Source organism: Mya arenaria, chromosome 12 (assembly GCF_026914265.1).
Source record: "Mya arenaria isolate MELC-2E11 chromosome 12, ASM2691426v1".
NCBI classification, from domain to species: domain Eukaryota; kingdom Metazoa; phylum Mollusca; class Bivalvia; order Myida; family Myidae; genus Mya; species Mya arenaria.
The window spans coordinates 4,875,677-4,897,836 of record NC_069133.1 but is presented as its reverse complement, the minus strand read 5'-3'; positions in this window follow the sequence as shown (position 1 = coordinate 4,897,836).

Sequence of the window (22,160 nt, the reverse complement as noted above, 5' to 3'; positions counted from 1 at the left end):
TTTTTGGAGGATTTCTCTAATATGGGCACAAAGGTTTGTTATTCTGTCCTAAAAGAGACCTGTGTCATAAGTTTATACACACACTAACTAGTTTCCCTAAACATTTACATGTAAAAGGACAAACTCAAGATTGGCAAAAAAGTCCAGCGTTCAATGTATATTGCTGTTTATTACCTTAACATTTAAATAAACATCAATCGATTGAAAATAAAATGTTGCAAAAGTAAATCACGACTCCCCTATTCAAATTCACTTAGATAAATACAAAGCACCGTTATTTTTCAAGGAAGCCTAGCTGCACCAGGCCGGAAGTAAGAAACATTCTAGTCCAGCAGAACATATCTTATCTCTGAAATATTAATGAAATTTTGCTATCTGATTGCATATATTTTACTGGTTTCATATCAACTTTAAGTTAATATGTAATTTAGTCTGTATTCAACAAAATATCAGTTTGAGGTAGCATTCTAAATCTCAAATATAGAGTGGCATTTGTTTCAACTTTCCATAATCGATGCAACTCCGCTAAAGAATAGTATATGACCATTGCATCTGAAAGCCTTTTATTTGCATTGAACATTCACAAAGTATCGTACAGATAAAGACAAATAATCAAGAAATGACTTAGACAATTTTGCAGAACAATATGGTAAAATAATTTTATGACGAATGCTCGGCAGTGTCGTTTGAGCTGCCTAATCACGCAAAGACGTATGGTATTAGACGAACATCACACGCTTGAGTCGCGATATTTGTATGAGAGTGCTCTGAACGGCGATATTCAACAAGTTTAAAATCAACATATCGCTTATGCGATGTTTATACGTTTTGTCTCTAGTTTAATGTGTGTGCCTCTAAACAGGGTTTAGTTTTCAATCATTAAGGACTGGAACTGTTCCTGAAGTCTCAATTTTATAATTCAAACGAGATATAGTAATAAAATAACAGGCATGCGTTTAAAGACAAATAGTATATTTTATACTTAGGAACTTACGAACGCAACATCTTGGGATATGTTCGGATCGCAATGCATTGCATAACGATATACATGAAAACTATTGATCTTGTTATTGTTTGTATTGTGTCAGCAGATCCCGTAAAATAAAAATCAACATTTTAGAAAGTGTAAATTTATTATATTTTTAATGTATTGTTGCCATAAGTGTTTCAATATGACGTTTAAAAGTGATTTCAAGTCGTTGATCTTTTCCCACGTTATTGTGACGTCATTTGAAAAAATGTTTCCGGTTACAGTCGGGTCGTTCTACTTATAGAATGGCTAAGAAAAGAATACTGAAAGGTTTTCTTAAATGAAATAAAATATTTTTTAACATTTCTTGAATAAAATAATGAACTATTGGTGAATAAATAAGGAATGAATCGGGGTTGATGTCATAATCGGGGATATGAACGCAATTGGGCTGGTCAAAGAACGCGTGGACCCCAAAAAATTTGACCGGCCCAATTGCGTTCATACCCCGATAATGACATCAACCTCGAAAATTCATTCCTTATACAAATACATTCAGCTTGTGAATCCATGCAAGGATTTAAAAAAAAATTACTTATGGAAGAAGGGAATTATACACAATGAAGAAAGAATAAGGGGATGACAAATATACAGACAAATAACCATGTAACGCTGGAAATAGAGTAGAAGAGAAACATAATTTGATTTACATGACGTAGGGTGAACATTTACATACAGATTACAAGCGAACGTCACAAACATAAGATAGAGATACTATACTAAAGACGAAAATGACAGTTGGAGCATGTCTTGATGTGTCTTTAATTTCATCTCCTGTTAAACTATCGTTCATCTTCTATACAAATTCTGGCTATTGATATACATGGACATAGTCTGTGTTGTCAATGAACTTACGTGAGGCTTTATTGTCCCTTAAACAGTGGGTTATTCAGTGGGAAATTAGAAGGACAACTGGAATTGATATATACATGTATTTGCACACTGATAGAAATAAAACTTCTCAATAACAGTTCGTAAATGGCAGATGCTAGTTAAGTTGGTCTTAAAACAGACAAACTTGGCGACAAAAAAGGAAGTGATTAAGTTCCTCACAATACTTAAAGCCTTCTGGCTTTTATAAATGATGACATCCCAAACAGCAAAACAACAATACAATCGATAATTGTTCAAGTTAATTTCCTAAAGCTCTTTAACCGTTTGTAACGTTGATATATATACCGTGGAAGAAATTTCTCCCTATCGAATATTGATACAAAATAGACAATCAATGTAACGAAGACAAAGACTACACGTCAATAAATGCAACGACTTTAGCTATTCACGCACATTCATCGGCACAGGTGAAGTTAAGATTCCACCCTACCAGCCTGGACTTCATCATCAATTTACCGTGAAAATAAATTAAATTGTAATATTTTTGGAGAAAATTATATAAAAGATTTTCTGCTGACAGTTTTCATACATTTGAGGATCGATTGTTATTTCAAAGAGAAAGCAGCGCATATTTTGAAAAACAACATCTAAAAATATGGTTATATAATTAATCTTCATTGCAATATCCCTGTTGATTCCAGATATTGCGGGGATTCCACTTTTTCACTATTATTGATTGGATATTAATGAACAGTTGATTGAATATAACTTCTGTAGCGAATACAACATATATAAAAGTTCACTCATTTAAAATTACTTCCGTAAAACATTTAGAAAATTAAATGAGTTGTTGTTAAAGTTTGTTGCCTGTTTTTTTTCTCTGTTGCGTTTGGCGGCTTATCACAATGGATCTCTCGAATTGTTGTTAACTGTGCGCTCGTTATGACTACGGTAATTCACTAAACACATGTTTGTTGTTATAAATCCGAGAAATATAAAAAATACAGGAAATGCCAAAAGTCAGAAAGAATGCATTAATTGCAGAGGTTTTAAGTAAACCTATAACCAAATTTCAACAATTGCTAAATAATTGCCTATTCCATGCTACTCGTGAGACAACGTTTCGTAGTTTGATGGTTGTATTACAAATGACGGGGTTATTAGGTAAACCGATATGGGATATAAGGGGCAAAGGAAACGATATTGAGTGAGAGCGAAGTTCGAACCTGAATATGGTTTCCTGTGTCTCGTATATCCCATTAACTCCGTAATGTATATATCACGTCGACAACCTGTTAACATGTTTAAATGTTTCATTATTCATCGGAATATTCATCGGAATCGGAAAATAGACGCCATTTTGGTACGATATAAATTATATAAATTTGGCGACCCAATATGGAAAAAAATAGGGTCACCGCATGACCAGTCCTGGACCAATGGCGTTGCGTCATTGATGTTGGAGGCATGATATGTTGAACTGAACTGAACTGTTGTAGAATTTATTTAATTGCATATAAGCAAATAATGAAGTGAAAAAAATGTAAGATATTAATTATTGTTATATGTCTGTTTGGTTGTTACAAGTCTTTTACTTTTATTATACTTATGATTTCGATCGAAAAAGATACAGATAACTTACATTGTCCATGCATTCGTATGGACCGGATAACGTCTATGCTTTAAAGATTGCTTCGAATGCGAATACGGTTTGAAATAGTTTTCACCTAAACGTCTGTTATATTTTTTGGCAACAAATGTTGTTGTTGTTTTTTTTTCAAATTTGTTCAAAAGGATCATTTTACTTAGACTTATGAACAAACATCAACTTGCAGAAAGCGAAACATCAAAGCCTGAAATAATTAGATATAGCGTTCCAAACAATTTTCTGATTATTAGCTCAATTCCTATCACATCTTTTTGTCAGAATGAGTTATTGTGACATGTATTTGTATAGCATCCATTATTAGGTATTCATATTCATTTAATTGTTTAGCAACATGCAAACAAAATCCAAAGATTTATTTTAATCATTTTGAGTATTGGTTTCCACAAAATATGGCTGAATTCCTATTAAAGTCATTTTCTTCATAACTACTACTAATTAATTATTTTGACCTTGTCATGAATGGGCAATGTGTCATCGATAATATTAAAAACAATATCTAACACCTCTAACAGATGTACCTGTGTCTTGATTATAGCATGAAGTCATTGCTACAAATCGCGCTCAGATATTCATGATCTGCCCACAACGATGGTGTGTCGTTTTTTCATAAACTCTAACTAGGAAATTGTAAGGTTGCACTTACCAGGCTTAGAAATGACCCATTCAAATACATATAAAAAGATCTTTTAATGCAAATATGGTTTATCTTTTTTCTTGAAATCATTATGTCTCAAAAACATTGGTTACATGCACGTTACCCTTCCTTTGTATGTATGGTTGTTGTCTCGGCGTTTTCGAATTCATCATAGAACCAAGTTGCATCCGCTTCCTTACAATTTTGCTATAAGAGTAAATGAACAAAAGAGTTATTACCTTTCTTTAAGTTAGGCGGCCTGTTCCGTATAACTGCGTTGAATTTGAAAAGTATCAAACAGTTTGCTCCGACCGATTGCATTCATTTCAATGCAACATGCTCTTCAGTATTTAAGGTAAACGCAAACGTTGCTTTACTCTACGTACATGCAATTCCACTACTAATATGTTAATTTCGAAAACCTAGCAAACACAAATTTAACACAAAGTTGACACAGACTCCATGAGAGATTCCGGTTACCGCAGTAGTAAGCGCCTTCGCTTCTCACTTAAGCGATCTGGGTTCGATTCCCAGCCTAGGCGCATGTAAGTTTGGTTTGTGGTCACCAAGTCGGACAATAGGTTTCCTCCGGGTACTCAGGTGTCCCCCACAACACAAGAACACACTCTCGCATAAAATCGTGCCAACAAGAGTGATTAATATAGTGTTGTTATAGCTTGTTTCACAATCGTTCTAAGACAAATTAGTATAAACTAAACTAAGAGATTCAAATGTGCACATGTGCTTTCATTGATTCATGTTTAAACATTGTTGTGAGGTTGAACTGAAATAAATTAAGGAAAAATCCACTCTGTTGTCGTCTTTACTGAAAAATATATTTCCAAAATGCTTATTCAAAACAAAACGCGTAAACTTAAAACGATCTTATTGGTATTGTTTTTGTAAGACGTTTTGAAAGTGTCATATTCAACGCTTTTATCAACTGTTTTGAAAGTGTACCCCTCAGAATGATGCACACCTTCCTCACTTTCCATTAGCCAAGTTCATGTTTGACACAGTTTCCCTTTTATTTCCCAACATTTGCTTCCATGAACAACAAGAGAAAAGAAAGAAGGTTAATTGATGTTGTCAATCATGTCACATATAAACATAAAAAAATCCCTTCTAATGTATTGGTGAATAAGGAATAGCCTTGTTCTGTGACAGCCGTAGCTAGAGAAAGCCATTTATTTAATAAACCTAATGAGTGTGTGTAAGTGATTATAGTTCTCTTCCTACACTTGATGACATTTCCTCGTCCATCGTATACGATGATTGCAAATATTAGGAAGGAAATATATTGGTTTCTTTATAAGGATTTCTTGTGTGTACGGTCGGAGTAGTCGTCAAATAATTGCTGATAAAATGGTAGTAATTCATGAAAAAATCTACCGCATAATTGGATCCACAAGGAAACAATCACCGTTTATTGATTTGTCAGTTTTAAGAACGTGCTTAACGGATGCTTAATAAACAATAATATATATCAAAATGCTACCATCAAAATAATGAAAAAAATATTGAATGCTCATAATGGAATCCTCTCTGAAATTGAGACATAAGGCAGTCTTGGCTTGCGTGACAAGAACGCCGAATGAATGTCGATATTCCGCAATGTAATTTATACAGCCGATATGCAGTTAGATATCATCCAGTTATGTTATTTATCCACATATATTGCTTATTTTCAAGGAATTCAGAAGTATGAAAATCACTGGCATCGTTATATCCAGGCAGTAATATGATAGCTTCATTATCAGTTTGTAAAGAGTAGACGGACAAATATTTTAGTGAAAATAATAAACCAAATATTTTATAGTTCACCCATCGTAAACAAGTTTTTAATACTGCATTTATTTCACATTGATTATGAAATAATTTTGTACAAGAAATTCCACCACTAATCACTTGTAAATACAATAAAAACAATTAAAACACAAAAGAAATCACGCATCTATATCTTACCGTCAATGAAATAAACGCACTTTTCACACGACTATCAACGAGGATATCTTAATGGAATGATTTCAACATTGTACAATCCGTTTGCTGTAAATTAATATAATAATCATCGGTTGTATCTAACTGTTAACTGTTAATAACAGAACAGGCATTCTACATGCTACTACTGGGGAAATATGAATACAGCGAATGTCGCCACCATCCTAATCATCTGTATATTAAATGGGCTCTTGGAAATGCTACCGTCAAACTTAGTCTTCTTATTTAAAGCATACAGCCAACGAGGCATCGGGTCCTAATTTAAGCATTAAATGTAATGGCATACATCTCCTTTGGTGCTAAAAAATCTATAGTCATTGAATAATTCTGCTTGTCTGATGATGCTCATTTGTTGCATTCTTAGTTCTTTTGAATATATCATCTATTCTCAAGAGAGTATTTTATTGTCTGTTAAATGGTTGCTAGCCTTACGGCCGTTTAACTATCTCTTAATATCTAGCAGACAATAAAAAATAATGTTCTTAACATTTTTCTTAGCGCTTTTTAGATTGTGTGGGCGTTATTGTCCACGCTTCAAACATATTTAATAGTCCTAAAACTAACTGTTTATATTGTTTTAATTTTAACGACCTCCCATTTGTGTTTGCAAATCCCATATTTCGCAAACACAAGTACCCTTTAATAATGATGTAATCGAATACTGGCCTATAATGTTAAAAGGCTTCATATAAATATGATTTTGGTGTTTTTTGTTTACGAAATGTTTTCGGACGTTTGTCATATTGACCCGCTAATTTTAGACCCCAGCGTTTTTTTGCAGAAAAAAACAGGGTTTTTTTCACACTCCCGCGAGATTTTTCTCCGGTTTTTGAAAAGCTTGGCAAAAATCCCGCGGAGTTTCAATAATACAAGATTTAAGTTATATGAGCACACAAAAACATCTTATATCGAAAGGAGCCAATATGCTTCGACATCGGAAGTGAAATAACGCAAAAAAACAACAACAGCTTTTCAGTACTGGGTTATTCTCCTGCGGGATAAAACTCCCATGTTTTACAGATAACACACAATCTATAAATACGCCCACTTTTCAGCTATTATTTTATTGTTATGATCTTAACTAACACTTGGTTTAGGATTTTGAAATACACATTTTTCATTAAAAAAATAAATAATAATGTTGTTTTTTTATGGGAGAAAACCCCAGCAAAAACAGTTTTGACAATTAATGATTTAAAATGCGATTATTACTCTTCATTTAAAGCAAAAACAAATGGTTTTACATATGTATCTTATAGTTTTAATATAACACTCATGTTAATGAGGTAATTGATATTATAAAAGGTAATTTTACTTATTTTGAAACTTGTGAAATAGTGTTATGTAACCTTTGTGTTTTTTTGTAATCTTTTTAACCGACTTAAAAATACTGCATAAAAGAAAGAAATAAGTGACGTTAATGAGTTGTAACGTTAACATGTTAATATTGCGTACAATTGTTTAATTAATGGTACTTGAATGTGCTTTAAACCGGTTTAACACAAACATACAGTAATCAATACTGCTGGATATTACGAAGGTGTCAGACGAATTATTTTGTGCTTCATCGAATGTAAACAAAATCACCGAGCTTTGACATAAAGTTTTGCAAAATTGATATACCAAACACCCATGGGTAAGTCAATTTTTTTGTTTACATTTTTGTTTGGCTTGTTGAATATGTACAGTTAAGAAGTAGGACAACTCGTTAGTTATGCACCAGTCAATTGTAACCACGGCCTCCCCAGATCCGGGGAATAGTGGTGCCTTTGACATTTGGTCCAGCCAAGCACGGGTAAAATTCCCGTCCCACGCCAAATGCCGAAGTATCCTCCCTAGGTAAGGCCCATTCCCCGCTATTTTTTGCGCGAAGGTGTGTTTGTTTATACATTAAGTTATTCGTTACAGCCTCACTTCGTCGGACGTGGAAAACAATATTCTCATCTGAAATGTGACCAATATAATTGGTCAAATGATAAAAATTATAAGAATGAAACATAGGGGTACTATTGTTAATAACGATTTTAAAATGTGAGCGAAACTACTCTATTTTCGCCGAAAAAGCAATGGGCACGTTATTCGCTATTGAATCATTGTTGTTTAAGATTAACACAAATTTGGCTTAGTGATTATCTGCAAATTGCTGTTTGGTATGTGTACATCAAAGGATGTAAAACACTCAAATGTTTGAAAGTCAGAAAGGGAGATAATCGTTATCAAGTTATAATATGTGAGTCCATTAAGTTTTCATTTCAAAACGGTACCTAATAGTGACGTGCAATAAACAGTGTGTGGATACTTAATAACGCTATTCGAACATAGGCACGTTATTTATTGCTCGCTAATATTACATATATGGTATAAAATAGTGTACTGCACCCATTCTATTCGTGATTGAAATAGTTTATAGCTTGTATATTTTTAATTCCTTGGGAATTCGTTGCAGTTACTATTAAAAGGATCGGTAGACTGAAGGATTCTATAGAAAACAAGACATGATCAAATGCTTCCTTAATCTTTTACATATCAGGCGCCTTGCAGTAAACGGAACAACGTATAAACATTACTTTTTTATTTTCGAAATACAGTTAAATTAAACAATACTATAATTAATGTGTTTTCTTAGGCTTAAACCTTTGCGATGCTGAGCATTCAAACACTGGTTTAACCAGATGTTTTCGGTTCGTGTCTAAAATCATTTATATCAGATGTATAAAATATTCTAATAGTTGAAACTATCCATGCTTTAGATAGAAGAATCAGACATTCTCTAAAATCAACATTTCGTTCTGCTATTGATCTCAGTGCAAACCAGCCAACTCTTTTCAAACGGGCAGTGGTTATTTTTGGCCTGTATGCTGTATGCCTGTAGCTTTCCAATTAGAATAGACAATTAGCCCACTGTGACAATGAATGAGGTCCAAATCAAACAGGAAATGTCATTTAGAACATATTGGTCTGTTTGGTTAGGGGAAACAGATACATATATAGAGAGAAAATTATTTGTCCTATGTTACTATGCTGAAAGTTTATAATGACAGTTATTCGCAATATTCACTATTTCGCAATATAGCTTCTTTATAAAGCTTAATCAGCCCAATCATTATGAATTAAGGTTGAATAAACATTTTCTGGGCTAGATTTATATTCATTTTTCACGTCATGTTTTTAATGCTTTTATATCGAAATATTTCGGCGCTTCGTTTTCATCAGTAGATAAATTAACAATTAGAAAGGATGTGACGTCAACGTCATACACTGTTTACTAATGGCACGTCGTCTAGCGGGAAAACCAATGACGTTAAGTTTAAAACAGACACATTAATATCATGAACACCAAGTGTCCAATGAAAATGATATGCATAATGTATTCAGGTTTGTATTTCTAATCATATCTGTCGGACTGTTTTGGTTTTATGCAATGATGGTGTTTGCATATCAGTTATCTGATGTGAGACAAGGCGATGTCTGAATATGATAGCTACCCTAAAGCTGGCAATACAAATATTATTGTCCATCGAAAACGCCTCAAAAGGGAATATTGTCTCAGTTTTGCCTCTGTACAAGTTAAATCCCACCACACTTGAAAAGATAGATTTGATATTCTCCCTATTCCATTACGCATATTTTGAGCGGACATCGTATTTTAGCGTAAAATTGTATTGCCAGCATCAATAAACAGAGGTGAATATTCTAAATGTGTGTATACAATTATCTGACTCATTATTTCGCCAAATATAGCGATCGTAGTTCTGTGTTGTTTGTGCATCATTTTGCTGCACACTATTTGTTTACAAATCATTAACAAACTTAAACTGCGTGCAACAATGGTAAGTGGTCAGAGACATCACAGTTTTCAATATAAAAAATAACAAACAACAACATTTCAGTTGAAACAATATGGTAGTCAACAACACTATGACCATAGTTTGCAACAAAGTGAAATTACCATTACAATCATGAAATGATCTACCACTTACCATATGTAAATGATGTGTACATACACAACCTAATGTAAAGTTAAACCTAACTGCATTGAATATGTGGTGTTCATTTTTTCACCTTTATTTATATGTACTTGATGATGTCATTACATTTAAGAATTCGGAATATACAAAACAATGCCTTAAATGGTACAATAAACTCCATTGGCTTGTAGACTATACTATCTGGCATGTGTGCTTATGTAAAGATGTTCATTTTCTGTGTCGAGGTTATTTTTATCAAATCGTTATTTTTCAGAGAAGCTAATTTATTGTCTGTTAAATGGATTCCGGGGTCATTAAACACCTTTGAGTATCTAGCAGACAATAAAACACATTCCTGACATTTTCTCGCAGTATATTATAGTCATCTTGGTAGAAATTGTCATGGTTATTCTTCATAACGATAACTTTTTTTCTATAAATTTCTACCCTTCTCGAAAAAGTTATGTATCATAATATTGCTCCTACAAAATATTGTTGAAATGTACTTCGAGATGATTGCCATCTGTGTTTGTCAACACCAATAATCAAAATAGAATCCAGTTGTTAACAGTTGCAAAACATAAAGCAACTGTTAAAAGCAAGCCTTTGCTTACATTAAACACATATATATGCATAGTGACGTGTTAAAGTCATAGATATCTGGTTTAGATGGCGCCAACCGCCAAACTAAGACCTTGTCTGCCAATGATTTTACCGAACTAAGTAGTCCTTGCTGGTGGTCAACGACATCAGAGACACGATGCAGTTTCCTATGTCTTCAGAAATAGTTTGCCCTTGGTCAGTTGAAGACCCCTATATTTACAGTCAGTAAATAAAAGGTTAACCTGACAATGGATGTTGTTTTGATAATTTGTTATAATTTTTGACCTTAGACCGTGAACATTCAGTAGCAGACTGTTCCTGACAACCCAATTAACCATAGCGTTATTGGAAGTGGTCATTGAAAAGGGAAATGTACGTTCAACAGTGACATGACACCTTTGCCGACACAAAACTAGATCGGTTTGACCTTTGCTGATACATTTTAACTAGAAGTTTGTACATGGCCAGTAAATGACACCTGTTGTTTTTGATGCCTTACGTCAATGTAAATATCACTGTCTTTATTGTGTGTGCAACTTTGTTTTCACAACAACTGGCGAACCACTTGACCCCGAGCCATGCAAAATACCATGCATGTTAATGGTTTTGACGTTGTATAAATCAAAGGTACAGCCATTGGAAGTATTTTCCGACTTAAACATATGAATGCGGTCCGGCAAATGTTTTTTGACAAAGTTGCGTTTAGGACGCATAATTTGCTAAACGCATTTTAGGGAGAGATATTGATACGCTTACTTTATTGGGAAATATTCCACCAGTACATATAGTTCTTAAAACACCAAACGCAAACTTCTATTGTAATCAAAACATATGTCTTCAATGTATGTTTTAAAGAAAAAAATATATATTCAAACAGTGTTAATGCAATTAAACGTAGCAATTAATTAGTATAATACAATACAAAGTTCAGGGACAATAGAGAGTTAAGATATAGCTCATATCATCGGCATTTCGACCTACTTAATACTGTTGTATAAGTGTTTGTTATTAATTATGAGACGTGCTGTAATACACTTGCGTTCATTATGACACTGTAAGCTCCAGTAGTGTATAAAAGCGTCATTTTATTTTAGACCTTCTTTGAAACATAACTGTTATATTTAAAATAAAATATCGGCTAAAATGTAAATATATATGGCGTCATGTACTGCATATTCGCAGTAAAATACTATTTAATATTTCTCGAGTTATGGTATTGAATTGAGAATCTACTTGCTGTCATTGTCCATGGCGTCTCGAACCAATTAACGCCAACAAAAAAATGAAAACTTCGAATTTTGTAAGCCTTTCAACGTTATGATTACAGAGGATACTTGGGTTACAAATCATATTACTAACACATCACTTACACAAACAAAGTTCGAGCTGGTCATACTTATGTGGTTGCAATTTAAACAATGAATTAAAATGAGTTTTTTTGTTTGTTTTTTAAATAAAAGCAAAAAGGGTATAATTATTATAAACATTGTGTTCTTGTATATGCATCTGTTATATGTTTATTGGAATCTTTACTGACCAGATAGATTTTAACTTCTTGTTGTCCATTGATAATGTTGAAGGATATTTCTTGTGAGTGCATTGCAGTCAATACCTCTTTGCATGAATCCGTCTTGCACTTTCGCATAAATATTGCACTTATTGAGATTGTGTACAGACATTATTCCCATTCAATACGCCTTATACGAGTCTATCCGTCTGGCGTGCATTACGAATATTTATGGACTTTACTTGTGAGTGCAACACATTCGACAACATTTTTTACCGGCTTTTTTTCAAAAACAACAAAGGGATATGTAATGATATATAAACAAGAGAAAATTAATAGCAGCGTCGTGCCAAATAAATGAACTAAATATGCGACCGCGCTATTAGGGAAATTGACATTTTCAAGAGAATTCCAACAGACGCAGCGTTTCACATATAACATGATCACAGATCCCCATGACACGCACGAGCAAGCAAACAAGTCAGAATGTGGTGCATTGTGGGAAAATGATTGATAGTTCAGTATGGTGTAACTGTCGCAGGTTTGCGTTATTGTTTATATTATGTATTGAAATATTGAAATGCTGATTTTGGCATCAATTGCATATCAATAAAGCTTAAATGACTGACAGTTTGGTACTTGCGTAAACAATTGTTTTAAATGATGATATATATATTTGTAATGTACCCGTTGAATACTGTTGAAATATGGTCTACCTAAAGTACCGAAATTATTTTTAAGTTTAATGATTGTATATAGAGCAATGTTTGTATTATCGCCCATAAGTACAATGATATTATGAAATAAGCACTGAATGCAAAAAAAAAATTCTTAATTAAGAATATTATAGGCCATACATTTAAATATAACTTTCACCTTAAACACTCATGAACCATCCAAATAGTGATCAAATTAAAAAGAAATGATATTATAAGTTTGACGCACTGACGAATTTTCGGACGTAATTACGTACGCGCTACATGCTCTACGTTTTGACAGATATGACGTCATAAAACGGAACTTCGCCGTCGGAAAACATGTTCCCGAAAACATGTTCCGTCTTTATCTCTCGTTATATAAATTATTAAACTTCTTGTCATCAGTTGTGTAGACTTTTCGTAAAACGTTGATGAAATGTGTAAAACTCGAAATCTTGAAAAATTTGTTAATTATACGAAATAAATGTTGTTACAAACTAAAAACAAATTATTTTGTTTACTTTATGTTTATTCATGTTCTTAAATACGAAGTTGACAGATTGATAGTTTTAGCCCATCGGCTATGAACACATTATATTATAGTTTATGGAGGGAATGCTTTTGCTACATTTGAGCCAGTCAGTAATCGAAATAACATAGCATGGTCGTGAAGACGTCAAGCCAGGTAATTGCCGTTAAATTAGTACTTAAAATGTATCTTCTTACCACAAACTAATCAACGTATAACTTAACAGGCTTAGCGTACATTCGTTCAGTAACCTCGAAGGTATTTCGCTGTGTAATGACACTATGTGAATGGTATACCTGGCCACAGTTGGGCAGCAATACATTACAAAAATGTTTTGTTTTAATAATAAATTTAGTAAAACATATATTTGATGAAAATAAAGCTGTTCATCGACTTCCACGTCGGCCTTGTTGTAAGTAATGAAAGCCTTACGGTGTAAGAAAACTTACCATTCACCAAACGTAAACAAAGCACCTTTACATTTATGAAACATTATTTGAATTGTTTATTTTAGTGTGTGTTTGTTTTTGTTAGTTTGCTTTTTATTGCTGTTTTCTTTCTTTTTCGTGTGTCCATGTATTGCACTCGAAGTTGAATTTTGCGTTTTATGTGGGAGGAATATGTCATAAATTGTTTTTGAATATAGTTTCATGTTGTTTATAAATGGACATTTACATTATAAAAGAGACATAATTTAGCGAGTTAATTTGTTTATATGAATGAAACAAAAAATAATGTGTTGAATTATAAATGCGTCTTGAAAATTTCTTATATCTTAAAGGAGCACCATTTACTTTAATGCAATTTGCTATTGCATTTCATCATGTTAAAACCAATTGACTTTCTTGAAAAATCAAACCGAAAAAGCCACCTAAAAGGGCTTGACTTTTTGTTTTAATCGTTACCGTTAAATGAGTTAAACACGAAAATGCATATAAATAAAAACATGGACCAACCTATAGTGTACGCCTATAACTCCCGAATACAAAAACGCAGATAAAAATATATATATATAAAAAATTAGTCAACTTTGAATGTATCTTCCAAAAAGACCGAGCAGTTTTTAAATCATTTACAATACCAATAAGATAATCATGATCTTCGTCTTTAGATATGTCACTAAAAAGTATCAATGTATATGTGTATATTTGTACCTCGGCGTTTTGGATAAAATCTAATGCAGTCCGAATGCTATATTCTATTTATGTTGGCCATGAATGGATTAAAATGTGCTTTAAATGTTGTTTATTTCTTACTTTTTTTAACAAAACTAGCAGACGACCATTTAGTTACAAACTTATTAGATTTAAACTTGACATTATTATTTTATTGACAATTAACGCACTTCGTCAAAAATGAATGCTTTTGATCGAAATGTTTAATTATTATAAGCAAAACAAACTCATATTTTTTGTCATTGTTACACGCGTATTGCTCGGAATTACCGCGTATGTGTTTTTGCAATATCAGGCTCTTTAAAACGAGAATGAATATTCCTGAAAACGGACATAGCATGTCTTCCGAAGCCGTGTTCCCGTAATCGATACTATAACGTCACATATATACGAACACAGAGCGGACATAACTCAAATGAAAATTATTCGATCACTTTTTATACCATACTAAATGCCTGAGATGCAAGTTACAACTTAAGATTGTTAGCATGAAAGTAAGAAAAAAGGTATGATCCAACGCATCTCAATATACATGTACATATTAACAAGATTTCCATAAGCTGAAAGCGGAAAGTACTTGAAACTTCAACCCGATATTTGGCATGAAAGATAAACTTGTTAATAAATTGGCCAAAAGCTTCAAAATTATATTGTTGTTGTTTTTCACTCTTTGGGTTATAGCCTAAACAATCGAATACATGTTTAACAACTTGACCTTGAGTTATGGCCTACATACATTAGTAATAAACGCGATTCGCCACCATCTCAGAGTTACCATTTGAGTCGTTGTACACTCTCCCATGGATGGATAGTTCAAAATCCGAAATACATAAAAGAAATCCATATTTTGACCATTGTCCCCTTAACTGCGACATGACCGTTGCCGTTAAGGTATATGTCTTGCAATTGACACGTTGCGCTGTCATAATGAAAACGACAAGTTTGATTTTTAAACCACCATTCACGGACAAGATACGATTTGAATAACGATGCTGTCTGACCCTGACAAGTTTTTGCTTGAGACATTTCTTTTGTTTCATCATCATCATCATCATCATCATCATCATCATCATCATCATCATCATCATCATCATCATCATCATGACATCTATGTGCGTATCATAGGGATTTGTAATCATGTAATATGTGTATCACTGTGCGTCAGCTGGGATTGTCTTGCAAATGTCATTCTCGTAAATTGCAAGGTAGTTGGACATGTCAATTTAAATCATATCAATGTATGAGCTTTTTTTGTTGCTTGTGACATCATGTGTAAAATCGTTGCCTCTCTTTTCCTGATTGCACCTCAGCTAAGAACATTATTTATTAACTTGAATCGCACGGCATTGCATAATAACGTTATTTATGTGCTGCTCTTTCTGGACTATTCATGATGCCTTTATGATACGTTCAAAGATACCAGTGCAATGTTCATGTACAAAGTCAGACGGATATGTTCATGGACAGAGGTATGGTCTGAGTTTGCACTCATAAGTAAGGACGGCCAGGTGCGTAATTTGATGCTGAAAATGCGTGTTTTACAGACTATAAGAATGAGTTCTTTAATAAAATCGCAACTATGGCAAAAAGTTGCAAGATGATATGGCAGGTATTTTCTTTTTAACTGGGAAATTTCAATATTTTATAAAATTATGTAATAAAAGAGTGTCGAAGTATTAAAGTAATAACGATGAGTATAAAGCTATGATAGAGTCTCATATATTCCCGTAGTCCACACGATGCTTTATTAAAAGGAATGAATTGGAAATGCTAACGATATTCCTAACTGGATCACTGATTGACTATCTGCTAATGAGGAAGTTCAATGGGCGGAGCAAAGCGCTTCGCAAACAAAACCTGAGTAGATGCCAGATAAGTCTGGAGAAAAAACTAGAGAAATACTGACTTTTTCAAATGAAATTTCATAAAAAGAAAATTAAGCTCCTGTTTTTAAAATAAATGTAATGCAAGTTTTTTTAATGAAAAAGTATGAATGTTTTGTTGTGATAAATCGCAGATACGTACAATCTCATGCTTTTGTATTATCCGCTATTTGGGGTATGACTCAGTAAAGCAAATCATTAAGACAATCAATTTTAAGATACTTAAAGCTAGAACTCTTCCACAAATGTTGATATTTGCTCAAATATCGTTTATGAAGCCTTTCATTTTAACATTACCAGTTTGGTTGCTGTGTGTTTGGTTGATTTACATTAACATGTTATGTTATCAATATATGATATATATACGTCTTTACCTTATTACGATGATATAAAATCCAGTTTACCTAAAGAACGCCCTGTGATAAATAACAAACAGAAATATATAAAGCTTATTTGTTCATACATTCTTACATGAATTAACATTTTACAGAAGTTGCTCATCTTGTGTTACGGTTAATGTAGTCAGATAATATACATAATGTTGTTCATGTCCTTATTTGACATTATACCACATTATACCAACCACAATATCCATGTGCACCATTTTCCTCTTTCCATTAACTGACATAATGAAAAATAAGTGAACACGATTGATAAAATACTTCAGATAACATTTGGTTAATGTCCCTATTGTAAAATTGTTTCCATGTATTCAAAACCAATTAATATGGCGCTTGAAATATAGAGTCATGTTGAATTTAGTTGTATCCCCATCCATGTGTCTTTCATATCCAATTTTATTGCTAATATTAAAATTGAAAGACTCCCCAATTCCTGGGAGAAACTTTTTTTGGAATGAACATGCAAAACCTTACTCCGAAATTCTAGGAAACAGAGAAAATAACGGATACACTAAGATATAAACAATGAAGTTTGCATTTATTGTTGTCACTGAAATGTCCTGCCAACAGACAAAGAACTTTCCTGCTTAATTGCATGATCAAGGTCGATCAACAGCGTATAATCTAGTATCCAGCGTCAGCATCACAAATATAATACTTTATAAAAATAGCCCCTAAATCATGTCTTAATATTTACTATGTTTTATCTCGTTTCAAAAAGTTATTCATCTTCCTTGAACTTCAGTTAGTTCATACTGACATAAATGGAAATAATCTACGTTTCCAGTAAGATTTGAAAAAAAATGCGTTGTAAAGCCAGAAACGTCGCCATTCTTCTCGAAATGGGAGAGCTGGGAAGAATAGGTATGCAGTCGTAGATTCAGAGCAAATCATCACAAATGTTAAGTCACATCTTAAACAGTCGATTCTGCAAAGGCTATTAAACCACATGTTAACATAACTTGATGTACGTGAATTGATCTCATGGATATGTATTAAGTTTGTCTTTAATGTGTGTTGTTGTTGTTTTTTTTTCATTTAATTTCAATTTCACGTCTAGCATATTTTAAATGAACAAGCAATTGTAAACAAAAGTATTGGTTTTGTTGTAAGGTATATAAAATCAGGGTCTCAATTGTAATCGCATACATCTTTCAGCAAGGTAATACAGTGAATATCATAAAACAAACCATGTTATTGAACATATTTTTTTTTGTTGTTGTCTAAACTCAAGACAATTCTATTCAAAAGCGTTCACTTGAAACTATTGCATTGTAGTGGATTGTACACTGGCAGGCTTGCAATAAAACCTTCGTCTACAACCGAGTTTTCAAGTGCAAAGATGTACATGTCCAATTAATATGCAGAATATTATTTATTTAATACAAACAAAAAATTAATTGCGAACGAGAATATGACTTCATGTGTGATAGGGTCAAAATATGTAGTTAGTTCTGGTAATCAACTACCAATTAATGTATGTTTTGATAATCACATGTTTAGTTAAGTTATTAAACTAAAAAAGCAATCGTTCAGGATTGATGTCGCAAGATAACAGCCAGTGTAATCGAGAATGTTATGCTGTTTAAAAGAAACTCTGAAACAATACTGTGTATTGAAGAACAACTTTAGTTAAGATTACCGCCTGTTGTCGCATATTTACTATGTCTGAAAAGCCACAACGGGTCAATTCTATAGACGAAGAACGAATGGTGGATAACAAATGGATTATAATATAATGATGTAATAACGGGACCACTAAGACATTTCTTCAGCTATGCTCAACATATGTACAAAACTGTGCGGGATTTCTGCGTCTTAAGGCGATATATCAAACAAACACGTTTAGATGCGCTGAATCGATTCGAAGCTATCATTTCATCATTTTATCAATTCAAATGAACATCAAAACCACTAATCTGTCTTACAATTTTTTAAAGAACTTGAATGGACTTCTTGTCCATTTCCTTAAAAACGTCGAAATCATATAGAACACATATTGCACTAATATCGTTTAACGCCGTTTAGCTTTGTATGTATTTGGCGCATGTTATTGCGAAGATAACGCAAAGAAACGGTTTGAACATTTTACAGAACCTTACTTTGTGTTTTCGTCGTGAGTTCTACTTCACTGCTTAATCGCCGCATGTAACAAGATATATATTAAAAGCTTAATTAAGGTATGGCTATTTTGGTTAATGAAACGAATCGGCTTCGATCCGAAAGTGAATTGATTGTTGTTTGTATAGTACGTGTCTATCGTTCAGTGTCCATTAGGCCTTATCATTTTATTATTTAACAGGGTCGTTTTGAAGCTTTGACTACTAGGCTACTCCCTGTTATTCAATTACATTATAAGAATTGATAATTTGATGGCGCAAATTGCTCGGAACCACGCTTTACTAAACTCCCAACAGGATTGTAAAAGACTGTTGATAACGTGCGAATGTTTAATCTCTGATATCATATACCACCAAGTTTAATCAATTTTTAATTAAGTAGTGTGCTTGTAGTTTTAAGTGATCTCTCGATACTTGAAGTAGAGATGGTTCAACCTATGCAGGTATGCCGACTGAAACGAATATAAATAATGGAAATCTCTATAGGAGCGTCGTATCTTGAATGATGTACGATTTTTGGTTGAAAAACGAGGAAAGCCGTTACTTGTCAAGTATCAATATTGAACAACATGCACAGTAGTACAGTAAACTACTTTTTAAGTTCGATGTTAACATGTTGCATTTATCATTTTATTTGTGATACAGTTGGTAATGAATAAATTGAATCTAACTGGCGTTAGTGGTTTTAATCATGTGAATGCGTTTCGTTCGGGTGTTTGCATGCAAAAACACATCAACATACACAAAAGTACATCTTCTTAAAAAACTCAATAATACTGCCACACGAATTGTTTCCACAATGCGCATAGAGTCACGAAACCATAGAGACAATCTACTGGTGCAAGTCTGGTGTCAATCAATCAATTAATCAATATGTGTACATTGGATGCTTATTCTAAATTGTTTATCGTATAACGTGTCCACATTATAATCTGAACTACCGATTTCATCAGAATATGTAATGATTATAAAAATAAAGAGTATAATTAAAGGTATGTATATGAATACGATACATGGATTGCATGCAGTTATTGCTGTGTAACCAACCTAACGTAACAGAACAAGAGGCTTTTACGGTAACTGGTATATATGCTGTTTGGTTTAACTGTATATATAGATTAGTTTATGAAAAAATGATAGGTATTAGATATAATGTATTGAATGTATTGTTTCTGTAGCATTTAACATACCTTTGAAAGTGAATTTTTATAGTAAACGTGCTTTAGAGCCATTAACTTCTACGGCTTCATTGAACTCGCGACTGATGCAATAAACTGTAACTTAAACTAAATGTATGCGTGCATCTCTTACTAAAAGCAAACATGCAAACAAGGAGTTGTGAGAAATTACCTCTTTAAATTGTTTAACGTACAAAATATGATAAGGAATATACATCATGTTCAGGAGTCTATACGTTTTGTATTCGTCGCTCTATGTCACTTCGCGAAAACAAATAAATTCATGTTACTCATCAAAAAAACCTAAGTTTACACGAAATCAAACAAACATACTTCAAGTGCTGTATCCTAGCAGATACATGTACGTCTTGTATTTCTGAGTTTTCTGCTATTATACATAATTTGGCACAACCATTTATGCGTAAATGTTTTATTCAGTCGGACACTTTTTTGAATATAGCTCTAGCAATGACCAGCCTTGGCTCGATGAAGATTGCCAGGGGAATAGGAGACTATTCTATAGCACGTTAAATAATTTTAGACATTACAACTCCGAAGAAAATATATTAAATATGGTAAATTGCAAACAAAAAAGTTAAATGAATCGCGGTTTAAAAATGCAAAGTTATATTGGAATATGTTGAAAGGCTGTGCTAATATAAAAGCCAACAATATATCATTAGACACGTTTGAACGGTATTTCAAAACTGTAAATAACCCCAATGACCCTTTTTCTCGATTGATGAGGATGTTGTTGATTTCATAGATAGATATGAGAAGAATGAATTCGATGTTATGTTCAATGAATTAAATACACCGATAACCTCTTATTGTTTGATAAAGGCTATTTCACAATTAAACATAAATAAAAGTGGTGGACCAGATATGCATATATGTTCTGTATTATTACCTATTTTTAATTTATAATTGTTTTCAACTGACAGGGGCATGAACATAACTAAAATGTTTAATTTTTCTATGTTTATTTTCACCATGCTACTATTTTCTTTACTTCATTCATTCCAATCTCTCAATCGATCAAGGCTACATTCCATTGATTCATAAATGCCTTCACAACATATCCCCCCTGTTGATGAAACATTCTCATCAAATTCTCAAACTCAAATGCAATAAGCAATGAATAACAGACATACTATTTTCACTATAATGTTAATACATGTATATAAGTATTTCTCAACTGTAATAACAAATCTCTAAATTGACTATCATAGTTGCTATAATACTTAACAAACTTTTGTATCATATAGTATTCTCAATTCTGTCAATTGCAGTGAAAGTTACATTCAATAAGTATACCATTTTTTTCAGTTCCTCTGAAACTACCATTAACAATGATATTTAACCATGAACACATTTCAAAATGCATATCATAATTATAATAATTATTAAATGGTTTTCTCTCACAAACAATCGTTATTTAACACTTGTAACTTGAAAATAAAGTAAGCTTTACACATAAAAGTGTTGGTACAATTTTCCCCGCTTTATTCCATTATATACCAACACAACAATTCAAGTAATCTTTTATACAGCCCATGATATATAATTTTCACCAAGTTATGTTTCGTTTCACAACCTTACTTCAAAACAGTATTCAATTCTAAAAAACAATACATAATAATTCAAATCATAGTTAAAGCAATTTAAGTGTTATTTAATGTCAAACAGTATGATTTATTACTTTCATGACTCAATTTTAATATACTTATGTATTTAATGACATAATATATTTACCTTTAAATTTCTTTTAGCACAACTCAACTATAGTGAACATGTTTTATCATATTGGTACAATTATATTCTAACAATAATTCATAAAAACCTCACAGATTTCATAGTGCTAAGATCAATCAAATATTATTATACAACTATTATTATGGCTCTTACACTTCCTAAACATTTGCATTAA